The sequence below is a fragment of the Artemia sp. Qi Xiang Cuo genome, chromosome 8 (assembly GCF_049724085.1).
Source record: "Artemia sp. Qi Xiang Cuo chromosome 8, ASM4972408v1, whole genome shotgun sequence".
NCBI classification, from domain to species: Eukaryota; Metazoa; Arthropoda; class Branchiopoda; order Anostraca; family Artemiidae; genus Artemia; species Artemia sp. Qi Xiang Cuo.
The window spans coordinates 47717383-47736719 of NC_142801.1; the positions used below are offsets into that span (position 1 = coordinate 47717383).

At 31.0% G+C, this 19337-nt stretch overlaps 1 protein-coding gene across 6 annotated transcripts in view; it reads left to right on the forward strand.

The window, feature by feature from the left end:
- Positions 1 to 19337, forward strand: part of LOC148949492 (uncharacterized) — a 151991-nt gene that overhangs the window by 95688 nt on the left and 36966 nt on the right. The window contains exon 1 of one of the 6 annotated variants that reach the window (XR_016142089.1): positions 17123 to 17213. The exons of the other annotated variants lie outside the window; for them this stretch is intronic. The gene's annotated coding sequence lies outside the window, so the exon portion shown is untranslated. Of the gene's footprint in view, positions 1 to 17122; positions 17214 to 19337 lie in introns of those variants that run through there. 6 annotated transcript variants of the gene reach the window in all.

A 19337-nucleotide genomic window follows, 5' to 3' on the forward strand; every position in this document is an offset into this window, starting at 1 on the left:
TAGCATCAAAGGATTTTAAAACATTTCACAGAATCAAGGAACTATTCGAATGTTTCAAAATGTATGCTTCTGCCGTTTCCATGTAACTAAAATCTACCATTATCATTTAATACAGGTATTTTTTTGCATAATCAGGATTTTACAACATTTCACAGAATCAAGTAACTATTCAAATTTTTCAGAATCTATGCTTTTGCAGTTTGCGTGTAAATAAAATCTACCATTATCAATTAATACAGTTATTTTCTAGTATCAAAAGGATTTTACAACATTTTACAGAATCAAGAAACTATTCAAATGTTTCAGAATTTATGTTTTTGCAGTTTGCGTGTAACTAACAATTTCCATTAACAGTTAATTAAGATTTTTCTTAGCCTCAAAAGGATTTTACAACATTTAACAGAAACAAGAAACTAATCAAATGTTTCAGAAACTATGCTTTTGCAGTTTGCATGTGACTATAATCTTTCATTATCAATTAATACAGGTATTTTTTCGCATCTAAAGGATTTTAAAACATTTCACAGAGCCAAGAAACTATTCAAAAGTTTCAGAATCTATGCTTTTGCAGTTTGCATGTAACTAAAATCTTCCATTATCAATTAATACAGGTATTCTTTTGCATCAAATAGATTTTTACAATATTTCAATGAATCAAGAAACTATTCAAATGTTTCAGAATTTATGCTTTTGCAGTTTGCGTTTAACTAAAAACTTCCATTAACAGTTAATACAGGTATTTTTTTTAGCCTCAAAAGGATTTTACAACATTTAACAGAAACAAGAAACTATTCAATTAATTAAGAATCTATGCTTTTGCAGTTTGCTTGTAACTCAAATCTTCCATTATCAATTATTAATACTCATATTTTTTTAGCATCAAAAGGATTTTACAACATTTTACGTGAATCAAGAAACAATTCAACTGTTTCAGAGTATATGTTTTTGCAGTATGCATGTAGCTAAAATCTTCCAATATCAATTATTAATACAGATATTATTTTTTAACATCAACGGGATTTTATAACATTTCACAGAAACAAGTTACTACACAAATGTTTCAGAATCTATGCTTTTGCAGTTTACACATAACTAAAATCTTTCATGAACAATTAATACAGGTATTTTTCTGCATCAACAGGATTTTACAACATTCCCCATAATCAAGAAACTACTCAATTGTTTCATGGTCTATGCTTTTGCAGTTTGCATATAACTAAAATCTTCTATATCAATTAATACAGTTATTTTTTAGCATCAAAAGGATTTTACAATATTTCACAGAATCAAGAAACTATTTAAATGTTTCAGAATCTATGCTTTTGCAATTTGCATGTATCAAAAATCTTCCAATATCAATTATTAATACAGATATTCTTTTTTAGCATCAAAAGGATTTTGCAACATTTCAGAGAATCAAGAAGCATTTCAAATATTTCAGAATCTATACTTTTGCAGTTTACAAGTAATTAAAACCATTATCATTTTCCAATTCAATTATCAGTTAGTACTACACATATTTTTTAGCATCAAAACAATTTCACAATATTTCACAGAATCAAGAAACTATTCAAATGTTTCAGAATCTATTCCTTTAGAGTTTCATGTAACTAAAATTTGCCATTATCAATTAATACCGATATTTTGTTTAACATCAAAAGCAGTTTAACACATTTCACAGAATCAAGAAACTATTAAAATGTTTCAGTATCTATGCATTTGCAGTTTGCATGTAACTAAAATCTTCCATTATCAAATAATACAGGTACTTTTTTAACATCGAAAGGATTTTACAATATTTCACGGAATCAAGAATTTATTCAAATATTTCAGAATCTATATTTTTGCAGTTTACATGTAACTAAAATCTTCCATTATCAATTAATACAGATATTTTTATCATCAAAAAGATTTTACAACATTTACCAGAATCAAGAAACTATTCAAATGTTTCAAATTCTATGCTTTTGTAGTTTGCATGTAACAAAAATCTTCCTTTATTAATTAATACAAGTTTTTTTTTGCATAAAAAGGATTTTACGACATTCCAAAGAATCAAGAAAGTATTCGAATGTTTCAGAATCTATGCCTTTGCAGTTTGCGTTCAAATAACATCTACCATTATCAATTAATACAGTTATTTCTTAGCATTAAAAGGATTTTACAACATTTTACAGAATAAAGACAACAGAATAAAGATCAACAGGATTTTACAACATTTCACAGAATCAAGGAACTACTCATATTTTCAGAGTCTATGCTTTTGCAGCTTGCATGTAACTAAAATGTTCCATTATCAATTAACACGGGTATTTCTTAGCATTAAAAAGATTTTATAACATTTCATAAAATCTAGAAACTATTCATATTTTTTCAGAATATGTGCTTTTACAGTATTCACGTAACTAAAATCAACAATTAACAATAATACACGTATTTTTTTTTAGCCTCAACAGGATTTAACAACATTTAACCGAATCAAGAAACTTCAAATATTTCAGAATCAATACTTTTGCAGTTTGCATGTAACTAAAGTCCTTCATTATCAATAAATACAGGTATTTCTTAGTATCAAAAGAGTCTTACAACATTTCACTCAAACGAACAGAAATTATTACATTTATGAGGGGGTTGTTCCTCCTCAGAAACTCGCTCTTTACGCTAAAGTTTTTTTTATTACCTCTAAAAAAAGCTTCTTATTGTTCTAACTAAACAAACAGTATTTCGGGATTCGTTCTTAAGGAATTGGGACAGAATTCAAGCTTTAGCGTAAAAGAACGAGGTTTTGAGGAGGAACAACCCCCCTCATATACGGGATAATTTCTGTTAGTTTTAATTTTTAATGTTGCTCTTTACTTTCAATTGAAAAAAACTTGCTTTTTTTATTTAATTTGTGATCGTTTTTTAAGTAATACCAGGAATTCTCGCTAAACCTCCATAGATAAAGCCCTCTCCCCAAAGATTTATTCTCTAGGAAATTCAATGCTGGTGAAATTTTACTCCGGAAAATTACCCTTAATATCTCCACGCATGAAATTTGGTCGGCAATGAGAATGCATTACATAAGAATATCGTAGGGGAATTATGGCAAATTAGCCTACTGTAAAATTTCTCCTGGAAAATTTACCCCCTGGAAACTACCTTACGCATGTAAAATTATCCCTGTGAAAAATCAACCATCATAAAATCCCCCCTCCGGAATATGTAGGCATACTTCCCAATAAAAATTCTATACGTAAACAATTAGCAAATTTTGTAACTTAATGACCTTTCCCCACGAGATGTGGGGAGGGGGATAGGATTAGCATATATTCATCCTTCACAGGTCGATTGATTCGATTGACCTAGCTACACTTCTTGGCTATGGTCGCTATAATACGCAACTACCAAGTGAGGAGTACAGCTAATATAAAATATTGTTTAGTATGGGAATATGAATTAAGTTGAATTTAATAAATTCGCTTATACTGAATAAAGAATTCCTATACAGTAATCCAGAACAATCCTTAGAAATCCAACATAATCCTTTGAAATCAGGTAGGGAGGAGGCTTAGGATTTGACAACACCCATAGTGGGCATATTATTGGAGCTACTACAAATTCTTCTTATAAAAGGTCATATAAATTTTAGGCAGTGATTCGGCAGCCATTAGTCATCCATGCTCCAGCCTGCAAGGGCCCCAATAGTCCCTCCTCCAAATTTTTTTCCACTTTCCCATTTTTATCTCTTTTTGAAGTTTAATTTGCTTTTTCTAACTTTTTTTACTTTTTTTTAATTTGTTTTAACATAGAAATTTTCTCTAGTTTTTTACATGTCTTAAAATGACATGAAATATACTTAAAAAAATCACATTTAATATTTTTAATATTTGAAATACAATCTGAGAAAGATATAGATAAGTTAGTTGTAATTTTTACCATTAGAAAAATAATGAGTATAGTAACACTTTTATTTTTTTTACTTAGAATCTTTTTTTGACAGAAAATTTTTTCAACTTTTTTTTCTTTTTATTTCATTTTATTTTTACTATAAGAAAAATAATATTCATAATATAACTTTTTCTTTTACTAATACTACTACTACTAACAACTCACCGCAGCACCAAGCCACCTGAGGCCAACACAGCTACGAAGGCTCCTCCTCCATCCAAATCTATTCAAAGCCACTCTTTTTACACCCTCTGACGAAGTTACCATTTCCTTTAAATCTTTCTTTATGACGTCCTCCCACCCAAGACGGGGAAGACCTGCTTTCCGTTTAGCCCTAGACGGTTTGCCGAGAAGAAAAATCTTCGGCAATCTGTCATCCTTCATCCGCAAAACGTGCCCTAGCCATCTCAGCTCTAGAGAGTGGCATGGAACCACATTTTTCACACAGCCTATTTTAGGAAATACGGTCAGTCAGTCGGGTACCCTTCCAAACTTTAATTGTGAAAAACACCCTGAGCCTTGGCTATTCTACTTTTAACATTTTCACTGATACCACCATCTTTAATAATAGTACTACCAAGGTAAGTGAAGCTGCCCACTTGATCAATCTTTTCATTACCCAGCGTCACTTTTTCCTCTTCACTTATTCCTAGCCTTAGTGACTTAGTCATCTCAACATTAATTTTCAAACCTATTCTAGCACCTTCAACTCGCAAAATCTCTACAAGTTCAATCATTTTGCTCACACTTTCCTCTAGGATACTTAAATCATCAGCATAATCTAAGTCCAGAAGACTTTGTCCTCCCCATTTGATTCCGCGGTTTCCATTGCCTTTCCTGTACTCCTTAATACAAAGTCCATCAAAATAATCCATACAAAGGGGGATAGAAAACAACCCTGCTTAACTCCTGATTTAATACAAAACCAGCTGCTAACCTCATTTCTTACCTTAACCGAAGCAGTGTTATTCTCGTACACAGCACTAATCACTTTAATTTATTTATCTGGTATACCATACAAGGATAAAATCTTTGCTAAAGCTTTTCTATCAACAGAATCGAGCTCTTGCTCATAATCTATAAAACTAACGACCAAAGGTGTTTGACAACTCAGGCACTTCTCAATTAATAACCTAAGCGTGAAATTTTGGTCGACGCATCCTCTACCTTTTCTAGAACCGCACTGTTCTTCTCTTAAAACTTTGTCTACGGCATTTCTCAGTCTAAAAAGTATCATATTACTAAGTAATTTGCTACCTTCAGAGACCAGACTAATGCCTCGATAATTACCACACTCACTTTTATAACCTTTCTTGTAAAGTGGCTTAATTAATTTTTTCCTAAAATCATTTCGTACTTCCCCTTTTTCAAAAAAAAAAATCATATTCATGATCTTCAGTAACTTATTTCTAACCTCAGAGCCACCATATTTAAGAAACTCATTTACAACCCTATCAGCATCTAGAGCCTTATTATTTTTTTAATCCTTCTAGTACTGTCGTTAATGCTTCCTCGCAAAACAAATCTTCCTTCACATCCAAGGTATCAGAAACTTTTTCATTTTCCTCTATATCTTTTCTCGCTACTCTTTATCGGTTTAGCCAATTCTCAAAATATTTTGTCCATCTCTATTTAATTCTACCCTTATCGCTAATGGTGGCCCCATTCCAATATTTAACTGAACCAATTCTGGATTGACTACTCCCTCTCAATTTATTGACATGCCAGTACAATATTTCACTGCAAAAGCATAGATTCTGAAACATTTGAATATTTTCTTGATTCTCTAAAATGTTGTAAAATCCTTTTGATCTTAAAAAATAACTGTATTAATTGATAATGGAAGATGTTATTTACACACAATCTGCAAAAGCATAGATTTTGAAACATTTGAATGACTTCTTGATTCTGTGAAATGTTCTAGAATCTTTTTTATGCATAAAAATACCTGTATTAATTGACAATGGAAGATTTTAGTTACATGGAAACGGCAAAAACATAGATTCTGAAACAATTTGAATATTTTCTTCATTCTGTGAAATTTTTTAAATCCTTTTTATGCAAAAAATTACTTGTAGTAATTAATAGTGGAACATTTTTGTTACAAGAAAATTACAAAAGCATTGATTTTGAAACATGTGAATAGATTCTGGAATCTGTGAAATGTCGTATTATGCTTTCGATGCTAAAACATACCTTTATTAATTTATAAAGGAAGATTTTGGTTACATAGAAACAACAATAGCATAAATCTTGAAACATTTGAATAGTTTCTTGATTCTGCGAAATGTTGTAAAATCCTTTTTATGCTATACAAAATATCGGCATCAATCGATTATAGAAGATTTTAGTTACATGAAACGGCAAAAGAATGGGTTCTGAAACATTTGATGAGTTTCTTAATTCTGTGAAATGTTGTAAAATCCTTTTTATGCTAAACAAAATATCGGAATCAATCGATTATGGAAGATTTTAGTTACATAAAATTGCAAAAGCATAGGTTCTGAAAGATTTGATGAGTTTCTTAATTCTGTGAAATGTTGTAAACTCCTTCTGATGCTAAAAAAATATCTGTATTACTAACTGATAATGGAAGGTTTTAGTTACTTGCAAACTGCAAAAGTATAGATTCTGAAACATTTGAATAGTTTCTTGATTCTGCTAAACAAAACATCGGCATCAATCGATTATGAAAGATTTTAGTTACATAAAATTGCAAAAGCATAGGTTCTGAAACATTTGATGAGTTTCTTAATTCTGTGAAATGTTGTAAACTCCTTCTGATGCTAAAAAAATATCTGTATTACTAACTGATAATGGAAGGTTTTAGTTACTTGCAAACTGCAAAAGTATAGATTCTGAAACATTTGAATAGTTTCTTGATTCTGTGAAATGTTGCAAAATCCTTTTGATGGTAAAAATGAATATCTGTATTAATAATTGATATTGGAAGATTTTAGTAACATGCAAATCGCAAAAACATATATTCTGAGACATTTGAATAGTTTCTTGATTCATGTAAAATGTTGTAAAATTCTTTGACTCTAAAAAAAATATGTGTATTAATAGTTGATAATGGAAGATTTTAGTTACATGCAAACTGCAAAAGCATAGATTCTTAAATATTTGAATAGTTTCTTGATTCTGTGAAATATTGTAAAATCTTTTCGATGCTAAAAAATACCTCTATTAATTTACAATGGAAGATTTTAGTTACATGCAGACTACAAAAGCAAAGATTCTGAAACATTTGAATAGTTTCTTGATTCTGTGAAATGTTGTAAAATCCGTTCGATGCTAAAAAAAATACCTGTATTAACTTATAATGGAAGATTTTAGTTACATTCAAACTACAAAAGAATAGATTCTGAAACATTTGAATAGTTTCTTGATTCTGTGCAATGTTGTAAAATCCTTTTGATGCTAAACAAAATATCGGTATCAATCGATAATGGAAGAATTTAGTTACATGAAACTGCAAAAACATAGATTCTGAAACATGTTAATACTTTCTTAATTCTGTGAAATATAAAATCCTTCTGATGCTAAAACAAACATCTGTATTACTAACTGATAATGGAAGATTTTAATCACTTGCAAACTGCAAAAGTATAGATTCTGATACATTTGAATAGTTTCTTGATTCTGTGAAATGTTAAAAAATCCTTTTGATGGTTTAAAAGAATACCTGCATTAATATTTCATATTGGAATATTTTAGTTACATGCAAACTGCAAAAACATACATTCTGAAACATTTGAATATTTTCTTGATTCATGTAAAATGTTGTAAAATTCTTTTCATTCTAAAAAAAATATATATATATATTTTTATTAATAATTGATAATGGAAGATTTTAGTTACATAAAACTGCAAAAGCATAGATTCTGAAACATTTGAATAGTTTCTCGATTCTGTCAAATGTTGTAAAATCCTTTCGATGCTAAAAAATACCTGTATTAATTTATAATGGAAGATTTTAGTTACATGTAAACTGCAAAAACATAGATTCTGAAACATTTGAATAGTTTCTTGATTCTGCGAAATGTTGTAAAATCCTTTCGATGCTAAACAAAATACCTGTATTAATTTATAATGGAAGATTTAGTTACACGCAAACTGCAAAAGCATAGATTCTGGAAAATTTGAATAGTTTCTTGATTCTGTGAAATATTGTAAATTCCTTTTGGAAAAACAAAATATCGGTATCAATCGATAATGGAAGATTTTAGTTACATGAAACTGCAAAAGCATAGATTCTGAAACATTTGAATAGTTTCTTGATTCTGTGAAATGTTGTAAAATCCTTCTGATGCTAAAAATATATCTGTATTACCAACTGATAATGGAAGGGTTTAATTACTTGCAAACTGCAAAATTATAGATTCTGAAACATTTACAAAAAATTAAGCAAGAAAAACGCGTTATAATTTTTGTAAAGCAGTGAATACAATAAAATAAACACTTAATTAAACAAACATACTCCGAATACTTCAGCCCCACGTCCGAGAGCCTTTCTCAATGGAAAAAAGAGAAAATAAAAAAAAAAATGTTCTTTTAAGAAAACTTAACTTACATCAAAATAGAACATACTAAACACATAAAGAGAAAGAAAAAAAAACAACAAAAGAAAAAATATAAATAGACAGGAAGCAAAGCTCACACATTAAATAAACACTTCCATGTACTGGCGTATAAATGAAATCGAATGCCTATACAGATTCAAACTTGCCTCCTCACAATATATAAATGGAAATCTATAAAAAAATAAAGATTATATTTATACTTAAACCAAAACAATAAAGGTCAGCTTCATTTTTAAAAGGAAATCTATTAAAAAATTTCTTCATTTTTTGATAGATTTCCATTTATATATTTTGTGGAGGCAAGTTTGAATCATTATAGACATTCGATTTTGTTTATACGCCAGTACATGGAGGTGTTTATTTAATATGTTAGTTTTGTTTCCTATTTATTTATATTTTTTCTTTTTTTTCTTTTTCTTTCTCTTTATGTGTTTAGTATGTTTTATTTTGATTTAAGTTAAGTTTTTTAAAAAGAACATTTTTTGTTTCATTTTCTCTTTTTTCCGTTGAGAAAGGTTTCCGGACGTGGGGCCGAAATATTCGGAGTAAGCTTGTTTACTTAAGTGTTTATTTTATTGTATTCACTGATTTATAAAAATTAAAACCCGGTTTTCTTGCTTAATTTTTCGTAAATGGAAAAGCAGTGTGGTCTCAGAAATTATTCTGAAACATTTGAACTGTTTTTAGATTCTGTGAAATGTTGCAAAATCCTTTTGATGGTAAAAAAGAATATCTGTATTAACAATTGATATTGGAGGATTTTAGTTATATGCAAACTGCAAAAGCATAGATTCTAAAACATTTCAATTTTTTCTTGATTTTGTGAAATGTTGTAAAATCCGTTCGATGCTAAAAAAAAAAAATACCTTTATTAACTTATAATGGAAGATTTTAGTTACATTCAAACTACAAAAGAATAGATTCTGAAACATTTGAATAGTTTCTTGAATAGTTTCTGGGGTAACCGACGATAATGCGTTACTCAAATGGCTTGGACGTACCCAACGCATGGCTAGCACTCGTCTCCCGAAGATAGTCTTCGATGGACGAGTACACGGTTCTCGACCCAGAGGTCGCCCTCCGAAGAGAAAGAAAGAAAACTTCTCACCTTACAACCTGCCACAACTCTGCCGCCTGGCCGACAGCAGAAGCACCGACAGGAGGCACATCAATGAACTGGTTAAAGAAGAGGCCCCAAAACGACCTTCAAGGACGGATGGGACATAAGGAAGGATTATCAGTTAGTAATACAGATATATTTTTAGCATCAGAAGGATTTTATAACATTTCACAGAATCCAGAAACTAGTCAAATGTTTCAGAATCTATGCTTTTGCAGTTTCATGTAACTAAAATCTTCCATCATCGATTGATACCGATATTTTGTTTAGCATCAAAAGGAATTTACAACATTTCACAGAATCATGAAATTATTCAAATTTTCCAGAATCTATGCTTTTGCAGTTTGCGTGTAACTAAATCTTCCATTATAAATTAATACAGGTATTTATTTTAGCATCGGAAGGATTTTACAACATTTGACAGAATCAAGAAACTATTTAAATGTTTCAGAATCTATGCTTTTGTAGTTTCCATGTAACTAAAATCTTCGATTTTAAATTAATACAAGTATTTTTTTTTTAGCATCGAAAGGATTTTACAACATTTCACAGAATCAAGAAACTATTCAAATATTTAAGAATCTGTGCTTTTGCAGTTTGCATGTAACTAAAATCTTCCATTATCAATTATTAATAAAAATATTTTTTTTAGAATGAAAAGAATTTTACAACATTTTACATGAATCAAGAAAATATTCAAATGTTTCAGAATTATTAATTGTTTCAATTATTAATACAGATATTCTGTATTACCATCAAAAGGATTTCGCAAAATTTCGCAGAATCAAGAAACTATTCAAATGTTTCAGAATCTATACTTTTGCAGTTTGTCAAGTAATTAAAACCTTCCATTATCAGTTAGTAATACAGATATTTGTTGTAGCATCAGAAGGATTTTACAACATTTCACAGAATTAAGAAAGTATTCAAATGTTTCAGAATCTAAGTTTTTGCAGTTTCATGTAACTAAATTCTTTCATTATCGATTGATACCGATATTTTGTTTAGCATCAAAAGGATTTTACAACATTTCACAGAATCAAGAAACAATTCAAATGTTTCAGAATCTATTATTTTGTAGTTTGAATGTAACTAAAATCTTCCATTACAAGTTAATACAGGTATTTTTAACGGATTTTACAACATTTCACAAAATCAAGAAACTATTGAAATGTTTTAGAATCTATGCTTTTGCAGTCTGCATATAACTAAAATCCTCCAATATCAATTGTTAATACAGATATTTTTTTTTACCATGAAAAGGATTTTGCAACATTTCACAGAATCAAAAAACAATTAAAATTTTTCAGAATAATTTCTTAGACCACACTGCTTTTCCATTTACGAAAAATTAAGCAAGAAATTCGGGTTTTAATTTTTATAAAGCAGTGAATACAATAAAATAAACACTTAATTAAACAAACATACTCCGAATATTTCGGCCCCACGTCCGGGAGCCTTTCTCAACGGAAAAAAAGAGAAAATGAAACAAAAAATGTTATTTTTAAAAAACTTAACTTAAATCAAAATAAAACATACTAAACACATAAAGAGAAAGGAGAAAAAAAAGAAAAAATATAAATAAATAGGAAACAAAACTAACATATTAAATAAAAACTTCCATGTACTGGCGTATAAACAAAATCGAATGTCTATAATGATTCAAAATTGCCTCCACAAAATATATAAATAGAAATCTATCAAAAATGAAGAAATTTTTTTTATAGATTTCCTTTTAAAAATGAAGCTGACCTTTATTGTTTTGGTTTAAGTATAAATATAATATTCATTTTTTGATAGATTTCCATTTATGTATTGTGAAGAGGCAAGTTTGAATCTGTATAGGCATTTGATTTCATTTATACGCCAGTACATGGAAGTGTTTATTTAATATGTGAGCTTTGTTTCCTGTTTATTTATATTTTTTCTTTTGTTATTTTTTTTTCTTTCTCTTTATGTGTTTAGTATGTTTTATTTTGATAAAAAAAAACAGTTTTTGTTTCATTTTCTCTTTTTTCCGTTGAGAAAGGCTCCCGGGCGTTGGGCCGAAATATTCTGAGTAAGTTTGTTTAATTAAGTGTTTACTTTATTGTATTCAGTGCTTTATAAAAATTATAACCCTTTTTCTTGCTTAATTTTTCGTAAATGTTTCAGAATCTATAATTTTGCAGTTTGCAAGTAATTAAAACCTCCAATTATCAGTTAGTAATATAGATATATTTTTAGCATCAAAAGGACTGCAAAATCCCTTTGATGTTAAAAAAGAATATCTGTTTTAATAATTGATATTGGAAGATTTTAGTTACATGGAAACAGCAAAAACATATACTCTGAAAAATTTGAATTGTTTCTTTATTCATGTAAAATGTTGTATTATTAATTGTAAAATGTTTTTCTTCGGCACTTTCCTTGGATTCATTATTTCGTTTCGTACTGAAGATGAGAGGCTTTTGTCCTCTCGAAATATTCGCTTTGTTGTGTTTTTCCAGTATTTTCATTTGGCCTTTAAAAAACCCATTTTTGCTCGTTTTTATTTCTTGATGCTATTTCAGGCCAATGTGGTTTAAGAAATTATCTTTGGAACATTTTAGTTACATGCAAACTGCATAAGCATAGATTCTGCAACATTTAAATAATTTCTTGATTCTGTGAAATGTTGTAAGACTCTTTTGATACTAAGAAATACCTGTATTTGTTGATAATGGAAGTTTTTAGTTACATGAAAACTGCAAAAGCATAGACTGTGAAACACTTGAGTAGTTTCTTGATTCTGTGAAATGTTGTAAAATCCTGTTGATGGTAAAAAATACCTGTATGAATTGAATTTTCCGCGTTTGGTTTTTGTTGTCCTCGCAACAACAAAAAACTAAAAAAATACTTGCATTAATAGCTAATGGAAGATTTTTATTACATGAATACTGCAAAAGCATATATTCTGATAAATTTGAATAGTTTCTTGATTTTATGAAATGTTGTAAAATCTTTTTAATGCTAGAAAATACCCGTGTTAATTGATAATGGAACATTTTACTTACATGCAAGCTGCAAAAGCATAGACTCTGAAACATTTGAGTGTTTTCTTGATTCTGTTAAATGTTGTAAAATCCTTTTGATGCTAAAAATACCTGTATTAATTCATTATGAAAGATTTTTGTTACATGCAAACTGCAAATGCATAGATTCTGAAACGCTTTTGATGCTAAACAAAATATCGGAATTAATTTATATTGGAAGATATTAGTTATATGAAATTTCAAAAGAATAGATTCTGCAACATTAGAATAGTTTATTGATTCTGTGAAATATTGTGAAATCGTTTTGATGCTAAAAAACATGTGTATTATTAACTGATAATTGAACTACTACTACTACTACTACTACTAACAAATCACCGCAGCACCAAGCCGCCTGAGGCCAACACAGCTACGCACGATCCTCCTCCACCCCAATCTATTCAAAGCCTCCCTTTTTACACCCGCCCACGAAACTCCCATTCCCTTTAAATCTTTCTTTATGACGTCCTCCCACCCCAGACGGGGACGACCTGCTTTCCGTTTATCCCTAGATTGTTGGCCGAAAAGAACAATCTTCGGCAATCTTTCATCCTTCATCCGCACAACGTGCCCTAACCACCTCAACCTTTCTTTCCTTATAGCCCTAGAGAGCGATATTGAACCACATTTTTCGTATAGCCTATTGTTTGAAATACGGTCAGTCAGCCGGGTACCCAGAACAATCCTTAAGCAATTTCTCTGGAAAACATCTAGCAAATCTTCATCCGCTTTTCGGAGCGTCCATGCGTCAGAGCCATATTTAACCACTGACTTATCTTCCTATTCTTCCAGACTTTTTTTAACTGTGAAAAAACACCCTGAGCCTTGGCTATTCTATTTTTAACATCTTCACTGCTCCCACCATCTTTACTAAGAATACTACAATACTACCAAGGTAAGTGAAGCTGCCCACCTGATCAATCTTTTCATTACCCAATGTCACCTTTTCATCTTCACTTATTCCTAGCCTTAGTGACTTAGTCTTCCTATTATTAATTTTCAAACCAATTCTAGCACCCTGAACTCGCAAAACCTCTAAAACTTCATTCATTTTGCTCACACTTTCATCTAGGATACTTAAATCATCAGCATAATCCAGTATAATCCATAATCCAGAAAAAGTCCAGGAGACTTTTTCCTCTCCATTTGATTCCGTGGTCTCCCATTGCCTTTCCTGTGCTCCTTAAGACAAAGTCCATCAAAATAATCCATACAAAGGTGGATAGAACACAGGCCTGCTTAACTCCTGATTTAATACAAAACCAGCTGCTAACCTCATTTCCTACTGCAAAAGTATGGATTCTGAAACATTTGAATAGTTTCTTGATTCTTTGAAATGTTGCAAAATCCTTTTGATGCTAAAAAAGAATATCTGTATTAATAATTGATATTAGAAGATTTTAGTTACATGCAAACTGCAAAAACATATATTCTGAAACATTTGAATAGTTTTTTGATTCATGTAAAATGTTGTAAAATTCTTTTGATGCTAAAAATGTATATGCATTATTAATTGATAATGGAAGATTTTAATTACATGCAAACTCCAAAAGTATAGATTCTGAAACATTTGATTAGTTTCTTGATTGTTTGAGATGTTGCAAAATCCTTTTGATGCTAAAAAAGAATATCTGTATTAATAATTGATATTGGAAGATTTTAGTTACATGCAAACTGCAAAAACATATATTCTTAAACATTTGTATAGTTTCTTGATTCATGTAAAATTTCGTAAAATCCTTTTGATGCCAAAAAAGTATATGTATTAATAATTGATTATGGAAGAACTTAATTACATGCAAACTGCAAAAACATGTATTCTGAAACATTTGAATAGTTTCTTGATTCATGTAAAATGTTGTAAAATCCTTTTGATGCTAAAAATGTATATGTATTATTAATTGATAATGGAAGATTTTAATTACATGCAAACTCCAAAAGTATAGATTCTGAAACATTTTATTAGTTTCTTGATTGTTTGAGATGTTGCAAAATCCTTTTGATGCTAAAAAAGAATATCTGTATTAATAATTGATATTGGCAGATTTTAGTTACATGCAAACTGCAAAAACATATATTCTTAAACATTTGAATAGTTTCTTGATTCATGTAAAATGTCGTAAAATCCTTTTGATGCTAAAAAAGTATATGTATTAATAATTGATAATGGAAGATTTTAATTACATGCAAACTGCAAAAATATAGATTCTGCAACATTTAAATATTTTATTGATTCTGTGAAATATTGTATAACTCTTTTGATACTAAGAAAGACCTGTATTTATTAATAATGGAAGGTTTTAGTTGCATGCACATTGCAAGAATAGATTCTTAAATATTTTAATAGTTTCTTGTTTCTGTTAAATGTTGTAAAATCCTTTTGAGGTTTTATTAACTGCTAATGGAAGTTATTAGTTACACGGAAACTGCAAAATCATAAATTCTGAAACAGTTGAATAGTTTCTTGATTAGGTGAAATGTTGTAAAATCCTTTTGATCAAAAAAATACATGTATTAATTAATAATGGAAGATTTTAGTTACATGCAAACTGCAAAAGCATGGATTCTGAAACATTTGAATAGTTTCTTGATTCTGTCAAATTTTTGAAAATCCTTTTGATGCTAAAAAATACCTGTATTAATTGATAATGGAAGATTTTAGTTATATGCAAACTGCAAAAGCATAAATTCAAAAATATTTGAATAGTTTCTTGATTTTGTGATAAGTTGTAAAATCCTTTTGATGCTGAAAAAATATCTTTATTACTAACTGATTATGGAAGGGTTTTGTTACTTGCAAACTGCAAAAGTATAGATTCTGGAACATTTGAATAGTTCATCATCATCATCAGGGGTTTTGAGTTCTCCTTTGTGTTGAACACCTTGGGAACCAAATCACTGTTTTATATTTATCACTTCACATAACTTAAATGTTTTTATAGCGTCAAGTCTTTTCCAATTTCCTTAAAGAATTGTATTACAATTCTGACTATTTTCAGGTTGTCTTCTAAGTCATTCAGCCCTCCAAGAATGGAGTGCAAACTTATGGGGTCAGGCCTCCCTCTGAAGAAAGCATATATCTTGTCTCTTTGCTCCTGATACTCCTCGCAATCCAATATTAAATGTTCCACAGACTCTTCTTCCGAACAAGTCATGCAATTGCTGCCTTCACCGTAAAATCTAGCTCTGTAGTTATTCATGCCACAGTGTCCTGACCTCAATCTGAACAGTAGGCGTCCTTCGTGTCTGCGAAGATTTTTACAAATTGACTTTTCGAACTTCCAATGCAGCTTGCTTGTAACAAATAAATTGCCAGTCTGATCTCTCACATTCTCAAAGCTTTCACGTAATACAGCTTTACACACACATTCCAATTGACTGATCACTATGGGGGTGGAGCAATTACGAATCATTCCTTCAGTGGCTGCATGTTTGGCTTTGCTATCTGCCAATTCATTTCCTATTATTCCCACATGTGATGGAACCCACTGCAATGCTACTCTCCTCGATTCCATCAACATTAACAACTTTGAATAACATTCAGCTATTTCTCCTGATTTGTACCGATCTGCCTGGAATGACTTAATGGCAGAAATCACAGCCTTAGAGTCAGAACATATCAATATACCAAAATATTCCTCGTACACTTCTGATAATGAAAACTCAAGTGCTTCTGCAAGAGCTACTGCCTCTGCTTGGAAAACTGATGCTTTACTGTGAAGTTTAAACTGTTTTGAAACATTCATTTTAGGGACAACAAATGCAGCACCAACCATCCCTTCATTTTTTGATCCATCTGTATAAATGTCTAAGTATCCTTGATACTTTTCTAACTTCCATATCCAGAAACAGGTATTCCAATCTAAGTTATTAATCTGCTTAAAATCCAAACCACATACTACAGATTTCTCTTTCCAAGGAGGTGGTAACACCACTGAGGTACTCTTAACATTTCAGTAGACTTCAGTTCAATTCCCTGAGGTTTTGTAATACTGTCCCATTGTTCAAATTTATTTGCCTGGAACCTCTTATTTTTGGGGCTCGCAGTGATGATTCTTCCTTGTTTTATAACTCTTGACTTCAAAGGGTTAGTTTTATCAGCTATCCATAATCTTTGCAGATACTTCAATACACTTATTTTCCTTCTAGTCTCAAGTTCCGGTAGACCACTTTCAGATAGTAAGAATATCACTGGTGTTGTTTTTCTTGCTCCAAAAGCAATTCGTGCTGCAGAGTTTTGTATTACATCCAGTCTTTTTAATGTTGAATGTGGTCCAGACCCATATATCACTGAAGCATATTCAATTTTAGGTCGAATATACTTCACATAGAACTCCAATAACATATCTGCCTTCATCCCCCATGAGTATGAAGTGAGCAACTTCATAATATTCAATCTCTTCATACATGCAGCACGAGCCATTTCAACATGTGGGTACCAACTCAGTTTATCAGTAATTACACACCCAAGGACCTTAGTCTGTTTCAAGTACTCAATAGGATTACCATTGAGATAAAGAATGGGTAAGTTCGTTATTTTCTTTCTAGTAATCACCATCATCTTAGATTTGTGAGGGGAAATTTTCAAATCGATTCCCTTGGCCCAATGTTCAATTTGTTGTAATGTGGATTTTACAACCTCCATTGTCTCTTCTAGTGTTCTTGCTACTGCCCAAAAAGAATTATCGTCAGCAAATATCATCCCTTTCGACTCTCCATTCTCAATCGGTATATCATATTCTGCAATATTATAATAATCAGGACCAAGTGCTGATCCCTGTGGAACCCCGCGTCTTCTACTTAATATAATACTAGACTCTACAAAGCCAACTCTAACAGTGTCTTCTCTTCCTGTCAAATAGTTCTCAGTAACAGCGAATGTCCTTCCTCTGATTCTGGCTTCCATAACCCCACTCAATATCTGACGATGCACCATTGAATCAAAAGCACTATTTACATCCAAATGGACAATAACCATAATCCATCCGTTCTGCAATGCATAAAGGGCATCTTGTTTAAAACAGAGCAGGTTTTCAACTGTGCTTTTCATTCTCCTAAAACCACACTGAATATCATTTAGAAAACCCCTCTTTTCTATCTCCCAATTTATCCTCTTTTTTATCGTTCTTTCAAAAACTTTACCTAGTACTGGTAACAGTGTGATAAATCGATAGTTTTCTATTTTTGACATATCCTTACCAGGCTTAGGTATCATCACGGCCTGGCCTTTTTACCAAATAGTAGGGAACACTCCACTGTCCCAAGCAAGGTTCATTACTTCCAATAATGCATCCATCCATTTATTAGGCATTGCTTTCATGAATCGTGAATGAATCATATCAGTGCCTGGGGAAGTATCTGGAAGACTCGTCACAATATTTTCCAACTCTTTCATGGTAAATGGCTGGTTATAGGGTTCATCGTTACCAACTTTACTAAGTCTTCTTACTTTTGCTGTTGATCGTGCTACCTCATCATGAAAGGGATCTTCTCTTCCGACTGTCTTTAATAAATGCTTTGCACCTCCATTGGCTTTTTCTAAATCACTAATCAATATCTTGTTTTCAAAAGTAAGGGGGGGTTTTTTCCTGTCTTATCACCTTTTACTTTCATATTCTTTATAAACTGGTAAACATTCGACACTGGCTTCATAAAGTCCAGACTTTCAAAAAATTCCCTCCAACTTCTACGTTTTGCCTCAATCACACATTTTTTAAAATTGGCGTAAGCCTTTTTAACTGCAACATAATTATCGACTGTAGATATTCGCTTGTAAATGTTTTGCTGGCACTTTAACTCCTTTTTGAACTGACTGCACTCCTCATTCCACCACTTAGAATAATTCCTTATGGTTTCACATCCATCAGACATGGATATAGAGTTTTTGGCTGCTATTATGATTCCATCTTGAATAGCTTTCACTTTGTCATCCAAGGACTGTGTTAGCTGCACAATTTGTTTAATATCCATATTTTCAAGTTGATAATTAAATTCCTTCCAATTTGCCTTTCTAATTTTAAATCTGGGAATGCTAGTTGTTTGCTGTGGACATGGCTTATCCACGTGTACTAACACAAGTAACTGATCGCTATGCAATGTAGGATCTTCTACCACCTCAACATCTACTTTTTTGCATAATTGAGTCCTTGTAAACACCAAGTCTATAGTTGAATAAGTACTAAATTGCACATTCTTTCTTGTACGAAAACCCCTAGGAGTGGCCAAGTATACATTTTCTTCAAATAAAAATTGTTCTATGCTTTTTCCGGAGTCATTAATTAAATCACATCTGCACCACATTTTACTGTGTCCATTAAGGTCACCAACTATAATAAGTTCTTCTGCTTTAGGTACCTCATCAAAAATTCCAGCTGCCAAGAAACCAACTTCCTTGTTGTTACCGCTTGGATTGTAAATATTCACAATGTTGATCACAGTTTTGGAGTCAAGATATAGTTTACATCCAATTACCTCCACTTCTTCTGAAGGCTCATCACCATAATCAATGTCCCACTGTTCATAATGCAAATCTGTACGGATTGCAATCATAACACCTCCTCCATCCTTTGTTATTCTGTCTTTCCTTATTATATTAAATCTATGATATCCTATTTTAATGTAAGGTTTAAGCTATGTATCTTGAATGCA